General features: G+C 42.2%; 1 long non-coding RNA gene across 1 annotated transcript; it reads left to right on the forward strand.

Annotated features, from left to right (window-relative positions):
- The first annotated feature begins 3,544 nt into the window (after window positions 1-3,544).
- Window positions 3,545-3,944, forward strand: LOC144700428 (uncharacterized). Its single transcript, XR_013580757.1, has 3 exons — window positions 3,545-3,619; window positions 3,721-3,834; window positions 3,921-3,944. It is a non-coding gene; the product is annotated as an uncharacterized LOC144700428 (long non-coding RNA).
- The last annotated feature ends 8,745 nt before the right edge of the window (window positions 3,945-12,689 follow it).

Below are 12,689 nucleotides of genomic sequence, written 5' to 3' on the forward strand. Positions count from 1 at the left end.
TGCATTAAATACAACCCGATTTTCAACACGTGGAATTATTAGGCTGGTAACGAACTTACTTACCTTATGCAATGAATGGCTTGACCAGCAGCAAGAAAAGTTGAGACTTAGCATGACCGCCACCTTTGATCAGGTATATTAATCTCTTACTCTATATCTCTGTCTATGTTTCTTGCAATTTAACGCCTTGGATTTTTCACAGATAACACGAGGTCGTAAGAGTTTCATGAGAAAAAATGACCAATGGTGGAGATGGTTGCGAATGTATGTTGTTCATGAATCAATACACAGGAATCCTGAATGCGCTGGCAGCGGCTGTAGGACAGAGAAAAAATAAAGGGACACCTAGAAATCGTCAATTTTCAAACTTTGATATATTGAGATCCAGCAATTGGTTTGACCTGACATTTTCAGGGTAGTTTTGTCCCTTCGTCCTCTTTCCATTGGATTGTTAAAATTAGTTCAGAAAGGGTTTCGTTGGAGGCGAAGAACACTTGACTTCAATCTAGATTAATACATAAGCACTAGGACAACATTCTGTTATGTTCCTTATCACATTTATCATTTCAGGTTTGAAGATAAATTTAATATCTAGTAAATAGATCCATTTCCCTAGTTTTGCCGCGTTATCAAACTACATCGCTACCTCTAACTTCTACATTGAATATTGACTGGATTGTTATAAAACTTAATGCTCTATACAGAATATCACGTCTTTGAAAGTAAAAATATTCGCCGATCTGGTTTTGATTTTGAATTAAGGATAGCCTCCTCAAGTTATGAAAACATACGAGTATATGTTTTAATCTTATATAGTTGTGGTCTGCAAATGGATTTTGACTTCATCTCAGACTACGGTGTGCAAACTATAATTCTGACCAATAGAAACATATGAAACAATCCTAGTATTCTGAAAATAACATAACAAAAAGCATATAAGTAATTTGGCAGTTTTCCTTTTCTTCAAAAAGTTATAATCAAGACAAAGAGACAGTATTTACAAGTTTATACCCAGCTCCTCCATATGGATCAACCCATTTTCTCATTATGTACATTCTATATTTTGCACAAGGGAATAAAAAGTTTAATAGTATCAGACTCAATTCTAACGACACGATCAAATTTGTGTTTAATCACACCATTTGTAGTCTTCTCATTAATTTTATAACCCTCCATGTCTTTCCAGATATAACCTTTTGGTGCACGAGGCCATTCATGTGCTGCTCTGTTTTAATATTTTCCTGTATTTCCAACGGCCGATAAACTGTTGTCAATAGCGTAAATGATCTTTTAGTCAACTGTGATTCTGTTTCATTAATTTAATTAAAAATAAATATAAGAAAGCTTTTGAAGTTCTTCGTTACGTTAAGAATATATGCTTATTGACTCGTTGAAAATTCCAAAGGTTAAAATTATATTTTTTCCATAACTCAAATTCTTTGAGCAATATATATATATATATATATAGGCGCGAATGGTCTAGATTTGATATAATGGACAGATCATTTCTTCGAATATACTGTCCAAACTGATGACTAGTATACTTTTTACAGATTATCTAAATCAGATCATGGCCAGTAACACAAATTAAAAAAAAAACAAAAAACTTATAGCTACTTGAATCTTGGTCATCCATCCGCTATATAAACTTGGCTGAAAACGTCTTACAAATTCAAATAAAACGGATAGCACCAAGTTTCGTCGTTTCGTATCCAAATTTTTATGACGAAGCTTAATACTGATAATCATTTAGATCATCGTCCTGTCCTACTATAACACCCTTTTAATGTGACTTGTTTGAATCAGACTCACAACAAAATTATATTAATTTATAATACAATAGGATGACAAAATATTTGCGTTTCATGCCAAATCGGACCCTTCACAAGGTATTCGAGATTTCTTGACGAGATATGTAAGGTGAATCGATAAAAATAACGGAAATCCACCGAGAAAATCCAGATAGCAGTCCACAAAAATTTTTGACTTAGTTGGCGTCAGGTATATCCGGCGAACTTGCAGGGCCAAGGGAAAATCGGATGGAATTCGAATAAATAAAACTAATTGAAATCGTGTCGTAATTTCAATTAGTGCCTCTTACGTACAACCCCCGAACTTGCAAGCCAATGGATCAAATGTCTTAACTGAGGAGAAAGTATGGTCGACTTTAGCGGGAATAGGTTATTCATTTTCGTAATACAAGTACCGGCTCCCATGGGTAGATATAAGGAGACGGCCCCAATAATTTTAGTTTTATAACTCCTAATTTAACATTTTACTTAAATATATTATTTTGTGATTTCTAACTATTTACTCACCGCTTCATAGTCAGAATGCAACGATAAAAGCGAAATCGGTGGAGGCGGAAACAAATAATAAGAGGTTACCTCAACGCTAGGTCGATATAATTTTCAACATCGCTCTCATAATCACTGGATGCCATATTTAAATATTACGAGCTAATCTCGTTACGTCGATGAATAGTCAATTAAAACGGTCATTCAAAATTTGACAAAACCATGCGAAAAATGATCCAACGGTGCTACGTAGCTGCCGGCCTTAAAACATTTGGCGGGCGCATAGTCTCCTGACTTATTCAAAACAAGAAATTGGGGACACTTGAGGAGGAGAGCGCGGCCTTTCCGTGCGTTAGTTACCGGAAACGGTTGAACTTAGGCTATAAATCTGCACATTGTCTCCCTTTTCCATGTCTTCAAGCAGTGCGCACTGATTCATCTTTTCTCAGTTTCCCCTCTCTGCGTATTCTTCCCCATCATTCATCACTTCCTCCTCCATTCTTTCCTTTGTTCATACCTGCGCCTGGTCGTGGGAGAACTACAGCAAGAGCAAACCAAGAGAGACGACATCCATCTGCTTCCACGACTGCCATGGAGCAGGGCTTTCACGCACGTGCGTTGCACAATCTTAATACCTTAGTTTCACATCTTTCTCATCGTCCTATGACGAACGAGGATAGTCGATCCGGCCGCGACCCATTTCCTCTTCAACTTTTAATTTCATCCAACACCCGTCCCTCTTTTAATTTCTCCCCCCTTCTTTTTTGTTGTTTTCGTGTTTATTGACGTCCGAATGATATTTATTTCAGCCCGCAGGAAGACGACTGCACAATCTACGTGAGGGTGAGAAGCGGCGTGAGCGTGGATCTGAAGATCGATGTCGGGATTTCTGTCCAAGCTATACTCCAATGGGGTTTCTCGTCCTGGGTCTTCTTCTTTAACTTGGTTTTCTCGGTGGCTCTGTTTCCAGGGAGTTCAAGTGTTGCACCGATTTTCCACCGCGGCAACGGCGGATCTGCGCACAGAAGCGCAGGGGTGTCCAGCCGCCGCCGAGCACAGAGGATAGCCCATGCCGATGTGAGGATCAGTCATTGCCGTCTCAAGAAAGATCTCTTTCCGCCCGATAGCTGTCCAGACACGCGAGTAAACGATACATTTATCTAATAATGTTTCTTGGCTTGTATGTTTGGCATGCAGGAGATTATCCATGTCGAGGAAATCCCGGCATCTCTGCCGTCGACATACGTGGTCAACGCCACAGTCGACGACGCCATCGCAACGAGCTTGCGGATGGCTCGAATGGTGACCGACCACACTCTCAGGCAAGAGACCCACGATGCGTATTTTTCTTCGCTTAGAATGGGTTCGTTCTCTCGTCCGCCGCGGTCAGGTCTTACCGCGTTCACGCGTGCTCTTGATCCAGGTGAAACGAGTAGCCGGCTCTGGGCGGACGGAAGAAGACATCCTGCGGCTTCTATGGTCAGTAAATTACTCGCCCGCCTGCGGAAAAGATGCGGACTCTTGCTCCGTTTGCTTGGTAAAAGAATAACCGTGCTGTTTCCTTTGCGTTCCTATCGTAACAATGTTTTTTCACAATGTGCGTGTCTCTCTCTGATTCTGCAGCAAGACTATAGGATCGGGGAAGAGGTGGCGACACTGCCGTGCATCCACAAGTTCCACACCAGTTGCATTGCGAGGTGGCTTACGCGAACCAATGCTTGTCCAATGTGCAAGAACGTGGCCCTGCCACCCTCCCGCTGAGATTCGTACTAAGCATGTACCAGATGACGCCTGGTGTAACGAAACAAATTGTGCAATGAAGTATACTTTTTTTGTGATATAGAAATACCACTTTCCAGCAAAAACTTTGGCATGGAAGAGCTCCTTTGGGAACATGTCACGTCATTCTGCATCCGTAGATAAACCGAACACCCAAAGAACTTCTCGAGGCCATCCTTTCCCTTCTTAGGTCATAGATCCTAGGCAATCCTGTCCCTGGCCGGGATTTGTGCATATTGTTTCGGCCTCGTCTTGCAGTCATGAGGGCTAAAGAATATCCTTAACGGAGATCCGTAATGTTTTCTTGCCGCTTCTTCTCTGTCAAAATAATATGTGCAATTTTAAAAAGATAAAATACTTCTTCTCCGACTTACGCGTTCACTATCCCCGAGTCAGTTTGAGGAACTTTACGGTGTTCGCAGAGCCAAAAGGTCTCGGGATCTGTTTATCTGATAATAGTGTCACTCGACCGCTGGTTTCTGTCGACCAGAGGTAACGCTGCTACTTATTCAACGAGTTTCTACAATTCTCGTCGGGGGAGAACCCCTGATTCCTAGAGTACCCAGTTTTAATTCCGCAATACCGCATTGGCTTATTCTGAGAACGATAGTCTGCCGTTGTGAAATAAATCAACGGCCTGACTCAACCGTATTTAACAGACGTATAGGTAGCTTCAGGGTTTGTTACGGGATGGAATAAAATAAACCGGTTTACAGTTAGTTTTGACCGATTCTACCGTTGACGAGCGAGTTGCTCCCGGCATTACTGCATCTGAACTTTGGGAGCCATCTATTGCTACCTCCCTTTGACCGAGAACCGACTGACATCCTGTTGGCCAGCCCCTCTCTGCACGTTGGATCTACTCGGCCAACCCCTTGGGAAAGAACACCGCCTGGATCCCAACCGAATCGCGCCACCCGCACTTTAGACCTGGGGTCTTAAACAAGCAGGAAACCCGGGAAATTTAAATTTGTACGGAAAAGGAAGAGATTATTCATGATATATCTATTTGTGTCCTGATAGCCATTAGTCTCCCAGACTATCGAACTACTTTTATTTCTCCATCTGTACTTCTTCCGTCCCATATTCCGACTTGACTTGCCTTTTGCCTTTCTAAGTCTTATTCTTTTAATAACCGCTCTTCCACTATTGTTTATCTGTTTTTTATTATATCTCTAAGATGCCAGTTCCCACGGCCAAGAGTTCACTCCTTTTTATACATTCCAAGAGAGATCCAAAACATAAACAGATTATATGATCCAGCTGAGACCAACTATTTCTTTTTAATAGACCTGATTTCTCTCCATCAATGGGATACCAGAACTGCAGAAGGGGGAATATGCATGTCGCCAATAGCTATGGCGCCATTCCTTCCCGGAGACGCCATCCCAGGATAACTGATGTTAGGTAAGTACACCTCTGTATGATCAGAACCTTGATTTTGAAGCTTGGGAAGATTCTTAAAAATACTTGCAATATCACTGAAGCAGTGCCCACAACAATTATGGGACGTTTTCTGAGGATCAGTAGGAGACACAGTATCAACCATGGATCCTAATAGAATAGATAGCCAAAAGTATCATGATTCAACGAACACCTTTCGCCAGTAGTTAGTGATAGCATTTTCTAGATCCCCATAGTCAATTACTAGAAAGCATACTTGTATAATATTTATTATGCCAATATTTAGAAGAAGTGAGATATCTCTGAGATTTTCGAGCTCCTGACCCTTTTTAGCTAAGAAAAATTCGAATGATGATATCATAAATAGGACAAGGTATAGATGTGGTTGTCTTTATCACGACATGGCGATGGTCACAGCCGACGGAGGGCGTGTCGGCGCTGTGCGCGATGAGTGGATGCGCGGATCACGAGGTCGCGCGGGGCAGGGCGTGGACGCAGGGGCGAGAGCCGCGGAGGGCGTGGGGCAGGGGTGCCTGCGGGGCACACGTGGGGCACGAGAACGCGTGGTGCGGGCGGCGTTGGGAGCGGCGGGCGGGCGCTGCTTGTGCATGGCGTACAATCTGGAGGCGCGCCAGCGCGGCGGCGCACGGGCGTGAACAGGAGCACAGGCGTCAACAGGGTTGCGGAGACCCCGGACCATCAAAGATCAAAGCAAAGATTCACCGCTGCTGCCTGGGTGATACCCGCCGCTGCCGGGTGACACCCGCCGCCGAGCCCAGATCGGCCGGCAAGCAAAGTAAGGTCAAGTCGCAAAAAGGTTTGATTTTTTCTCTGCGCCATCATCATTTATTCTTTTTTTTTCAATTCGCTCTTCCTTTTTATCTCCCGTTTGCTCTCGTTTGAAATTTTTGTCTTTGGTCTTGGTCTGGGGTGGGGGCCCTTCCACCCCTCTGGGTCTCCCTCCTAGGGGTCCACCACCCTCCACACAAGGAAGGAGAGCGCCCCTAAGGGGGAAGTCTTCTTTCACCAAAAGGGGAGGAAAAATCAAAAAAGGGAGGGAAAAAAAGCAAAGAAGAGAGAGAAGCAGGGGGCTGACTTTTGGCCGCGTGTCCCGCGTCCCCACCTCCCTTTCCGGCTGCCCTGCTGACGGAACTCCTGGCAGCAGCCGCCGCCGGCCGTCAGGTCCAGGATCGAGGGTTCCACCGCCCGCATTAGGCTGCACCGCCGTGACGTTCGGCGCGCGATGAAGCACGCCGCTGGTATACCACGCGGCGCTGCGCCGCATCCGCTGCGAGACGCACCGCTGCCCACCGCAGCTCCTGTCACCCTCATCACTGCGACGGGTAAAGTGGTTCCTCGCCGCCAGCACGCTGCCTCGCCAGATGCCGCCACGCGCCGACTCCATGCCACCGCTTATCGCCGCGCCCCGCCACGCCAGCGCGCGTACCGCTGTTACCTGTGACGGTAACGCCGGCCGCACTGCGCAGTTCTTCCAACCCACGCATTGGAACTGCATCTACAAGCATATCGCCAAGCTGTGTCGACAAGCATTACTCGATCCGCTTAGCCCGCCGCTCACTTACCTTTTGTCGATGCTATCTACCTTTGTACTCAACCGCGCCGGTTAGGGTAGGCCAAGGTGGACACAAGAGCGCCGTACAGAGCGTCACGCAGCCTTCCCTAGGCACCATTACCGAGCTTACGGTACGACTTTTAACCAAATGATCGAGACTATTTCAGACTATGTCGTAGACTTCGTGGAGGTCACCGCTGAGGTCATCGGTCCCTCACGGCATGGGGTCTGGAGAACCCTAATGCAGGGCTCGGGAAGCGTACTATCATGGGGCTGCTTCATCCCATCACTTGGTCGCTTGATCTCAGGTTCGGTCTCTGGTCCCAGGTCCCTCCACGTTGGCACTAAGATCACACCCTTTAGTACCTGACGGGATGATCTTTAGTACCGAATCGACACCGCGCACCGGGCGCGACGGATGATGACACCGGCGGGCATCCTTCATCAGTTCGGCAATGGCGTTGGTGATAGCGTGGATGGCGCCAAAGCTCGCAGGCTACGACGGCAGCGCCATCAGAGACAGCTTCAAGAGCAGGCCAGGAAAGGGTTCTTCGTGCTTCTTGAACAAAAATGATCAAGAACTCACATTCTCGATGTAGGCTCCAAGCAACAGCTACAGGGGTGCAGTGGACGACGATTCCTCCATGGAATCTTGACGTGGCAGGATGTCATGGCAGGCGATTCCACGATCTACGCTACACTTGAAAACAATAAAAGATAACTCCCTAAGGGAGGAGGCGGGAGCCCAATCGAAGATGAACTTTACTTTTTAATTAAGCTCAAGGATTCCTTTGGGCATGCAATCCCTTTATATAGGAGAGGGGATGCCCAAGTGGGGCTGAAATAGGGGACAACCGTCTCGTGATGTGGTTTCCTGTGAAACAACAAGAGAACGTGGAAAGAAAATGACTACGGACGAGCGCAAACACGGTAGCCCAATTCGAGTTGTTCAAAAAATAGGAATACAATAACATAAATGAATAGCTCACATTCATCGCGACGTGGAGTACTTGAGAGGGTCGTGGACGTTGGGTCGAGCTGCGCGATGAGGTCTGTTGGCGCCCGTGGCTTAGTCAGCGATGGTCCCCAGCTATAGCTATAAAATATTGGAAAATTTAACATCACAGTGGTTACATAAATCTTCAACTAGTGAATATTTCAAATTAAATAATCCATATTTGCAGGTTGACTGTGTTGTCTCCACTACCTCTTTAGCCGTAGTTTATAGGGGCATCTACGAGGCTCGATGTGCTCTTTGCTGCTATTCAGTTTTGTGTACCGGTGTTTACTACCAAGAGCCTAGCTTCACAACTGTTCTCCCGATAACACACTGAATTTGGTATTTATTTCTATCAATTACCACAGTTTTATTCATTTAAAGAGTTTAAAAGTGTTTTTATCATATATTGCATCTTAATTAATCTTTCCAAGTGAACTCTGATTTTTCCTGATTTTACCTTACTTTATGAATTTTATGGAAATTATGTAAGCTGGGAATAATTATTTTTAAATGAAAATGGCAGGTTCAAAAATTAATATAAATGTCAATTAATGCGGGGATGGACTACTGAAATTTCTAGATTTTAATATAATTTCATTGGATTTTTTGGGAACTGATTCGAGGATGAAATGAATTTTGAAATGGAAAGCATATTTATAAGGAAAATAAGAGTTTTAGTCAATTTCCAAAGTCAAAGGTTCTCTTAAAGTTGCTTTAGTTATGCCTTAAAGTATCTCTCGGCCGTAATGGTAAGCAATCAAAATAACTGCATGATTTTATTCAAATTAACCTGGATTTTTCGTGGTTTTTTCAGCAAAATGGAGGAGAGAGAAGCAAAAAGGACATACACATAAATTTTTTTTGGGCGCGGGTTTGTGGGCACATATTTAATAAGGATATTTCCGAAATTTCACGAGATTCTCTCCAAGCAATAAGTTCACCTCCCATGCTGTGCATACAAAGCGTGTTCACGGAAGTGGCGTGGTGATATGTGATTGGGTGTAAGTTACAAGGTGCTGATGTACGTGTAAATCACTATATATTGTATCTACTTTTATTATTTTTCTTTATTTTGATTTAATGACACGGGCATGCACTACGAGAATGAACCGCCATTGTATGTTCAAATGCGCCACCAATCAGAGAACAACACGGCATCGCGTAGAAGAAAAGTCGAATCAAATAAATGAAAATTAATCCAACGACTTAGATTGGTCGATTTTCATTTATTAATAATTTTTATCCTGAATCGCTTTCTCAATCTCCTCTATCTGTACTGTTGGATCATTTAGATCAAGCTCATTGATGGATAAAAGTTACCAACCAAGCACCATGACTTTAAGGGCTGGAAATGGCTGATCAAGGCATGTTGCAAAATCATGCCTGAAACTTCTCTCTCTCTCTCTTTATATCTATCTATCTATCTATCCACCTCTCTCTCTCTCTCTCTCTCTTGTATTCTCCCTCTTGGCTCTTTGTCACCTCTATCACATGTTGCTCTTCCCTTACAATGATAACAACTTCTCTGAGCTCTGAAGTGATGACCTTTGGTTTCCTATGTTTGTTCATCTTTCAACATTATTCCATCTCCTCTCATTGTCCCTCCAGATTGTCTGACAATCACATGATCTCATTTGAATTGATGGGGTGTTATCATACAATACATATGGTTGATCATACACCTTTAATTTAGAGACACTAAGGATAGACAATGAGTTCTCTTTAGGATTTAATTCACTAATTTGATTACCATAAATCCCAAATAGTATTATACCTATTTGTCTATCATGCTGATTCATGTTACGCACCTGTAATTGGTCTTAAGACCTAAAACACTAAAGATATATTATGGATATAATATTATCTTTGGAGTGTGACTCACGAATTCTTAATCATCACATTCAAATTACTCTTAGCTTGGATAGAGCAAGAAATCCACAAACATGATTAGAAGGTCAAGATGGGATCGCTCATCTGCTAAGATGCATATTTAGTACTTTAATACATGTGTATTTGCATTAATCACTAATATTTGCATGTTATCAAGCATAAAATGATTAAATCTTTTTAGAATGATTGAATATTCTACATTTATGTGTATTTTTGGGAATTTTGTTACTATAGATTCTAAAAGAATATAATTTTTGAGACAAAATATGATTTTTATGGAGTTTTTGACATTAAATTTGGAAAATATGATTTTTCTAAGTCAAAATATACATTTATATGTTTTTTTGAGATTTTATTTTCATTGATATGAATTTTTAATTATATTTTTCGCCCTTTCATTCCTGTCGCCACGTGTAGTTGTTAGATTCATCGAACAATAGTGAATCATAGTGAATGTTGATGATTGGCGACAACCAATCATTAGCCTGGCAATCATCGCTTCATGATTTTTGAAGAGATGATTTGTGAATGTTGATGATTGGCACAAAATGTTTTAGTTTTCTTGGCACAGGATGACGTGGCCCAATCAAAAAATGGTTTTTTTGCAATCAATGACACGTGGACAAGGCACAAAAAGACAAAATCTCACTTTTTGACTTCCTTTTTCTTTGAAATGGTGCAACCAATGTGGCACGCTTGTGTCCATTGATTTTTAAAAAAAGAGAAGAAAGAGAGCGACGTGGGACACGCTGAAACGCCCGCACGTCATCCATGAAGAGGAGTCCCTTTTTTAATGTTTTTTCTTTGTTTTTTTTCGTCCTCTTTTCAGGTACACGTGGACTCCAAAAAGAGCACACGTAGAAGACAAAGAGCGCATAATCTTGAGCAATTTGACTTCTAATGGAAACAGAAATGATGACGCTGACAAGGAGAAAAAGGAAATCACGGGCTTTCAACTTCAAACTGCCATAACGCTTGATCTACACCTCCCATTGAGCTAAAATTTCCAGCATCGCTTCATCTCCCCCCCCTCCCTCCACCCATACCCTCTGATCTATAAATAGAGGGCTGGATTTGATGTAACATGACAGTCAGAATCGATAGTTCGTGTTATGTCCGAAGGGAAAACTCTTATGCGATGTTAAAGACGTGGAATAATGTATATGATTTCAGTAACATAAAGACGAGAAGTATGTTATTCATCGGATGAACCAAGACACATCTCAATTGGATGACACGTGACAGGCTTTGACATGGACAGACTCGCAATGATCCACATAATCAGGTTGAAGAGATCAATGTGGTGGGGACGCTCTTTCTTCATTTAATAATGTCCACACCGACGATGTGAGCAAGCTAATCCGATACCATTAAAGAAAATTCCCTATTATAGAGACCGTGGCTAGACCAAAAAATTGCTTTTAAATTCTCTCGCGGCAGAGGAGCAATATAAAACTGGCATTGATAGAGATAACTGAAAGAATTCTGATATCTAACTTGGTCAAAAACTTGACTTAAGCGAGCGTTTCTATTCTCTTCTTATAGTTCTAGGGGTTTGAAACTTTTCTTGAACCTCAAACTCAACTGGATTACAATCATCTATTCATAGTATGATTGTATAGTAAGGAGAAACACATTTCCATCATAAAGCAAATAAATAACATACCATTGCCATTGGTAATGATGAAATGGTTGAAGTTGATCCAAGAAGCTTTCTCTTGAAGAAGATGATGGACTTGAGCCTGAGCCTGTGCCTCCCCCTTGTGTTTGGCCTCACCGTATCCACACGATCTTCCCTTGGAGTGAGTTCACTGGTGCTCTCACAGATCCTTCTCTTGTGACCCCTCCTTTGCATGCTCTTTGGAATTCTTCCAATTCCAAGTGAGTAGAGGAAGGGATGAGAAAAGATGAGAGAGAGAACCAAATTCGACCTGGAGTTGGTTGTTTGTGCCCAGGCCCACATTTCCTTAAATAGGGCTCTCCACATGTCCTTTGGCATTAATTTCCATTATGCCATCAATTAATTATAACTTCACCTCATAAGATCTTATGTGACCCTATAGGTTCACTTCTCATTCTAGTTTAATGACTCTAATAGTTGATGATCATCCAATCAATTTTACCAGTCAATTAAATTCATAACTCACTTATAATTTAATTGACCTTGACCAATTTAACCTAATTGGTTAGTTGAGTCTCCTGCCATGCCATAAGGACAAGCTCCACTTGGATTAGCCTAGAAGACAAATGAGTTTCATCCATGCATTTTGCTTCATGAAAACGTTTCTGTTATCAATACCATATCAATATAGTCCTTGATTCATTAATGATCTCATGATTGATATCTGGGATGGTGGTTCAGTCAAATCCCAATCATATGAATCAATTTTAATATGATTGCATAAGAGATCTCCAATGAATCACATCATTGGAATCTCCTTCTCCTATTACTCTGGCCAGAGATTCACTGCAATCTATTAGTAAGACCATAACTTCTATTCATCGGTTGAATGATTCCTAATCGGCTATTCAATTACCTCCATGATACTCTAGAGAAGTGCCCAATCATATTTATACCCTCTAAATAGAAGCCTTCACAACTTTCATCACAAGATATCTTTGATACCTTAGGTCAAAGGACCATTGATACTATGACAACATGAATCTTCCTGGTTGACTTAGATGTTTAACCATCCAGGTGATTCATACGGATCAATACAATGAACGTCTTCTTACCAAGAAGCAC

This window comes from Wolffia australiana, chromosome 3, assembly GCF_029677425.1.
Source record: "Wolffia australiana isolate 7733 chromosome 3, ASM2967742v1".
In the NCBI taxonomy this organism is placed as follows: Eukaryota; Viridiplantae; Streptophyta; class Magnoliopsida; order Alismatales; family Araceae; genus Wolffia; species Wolffia australiana.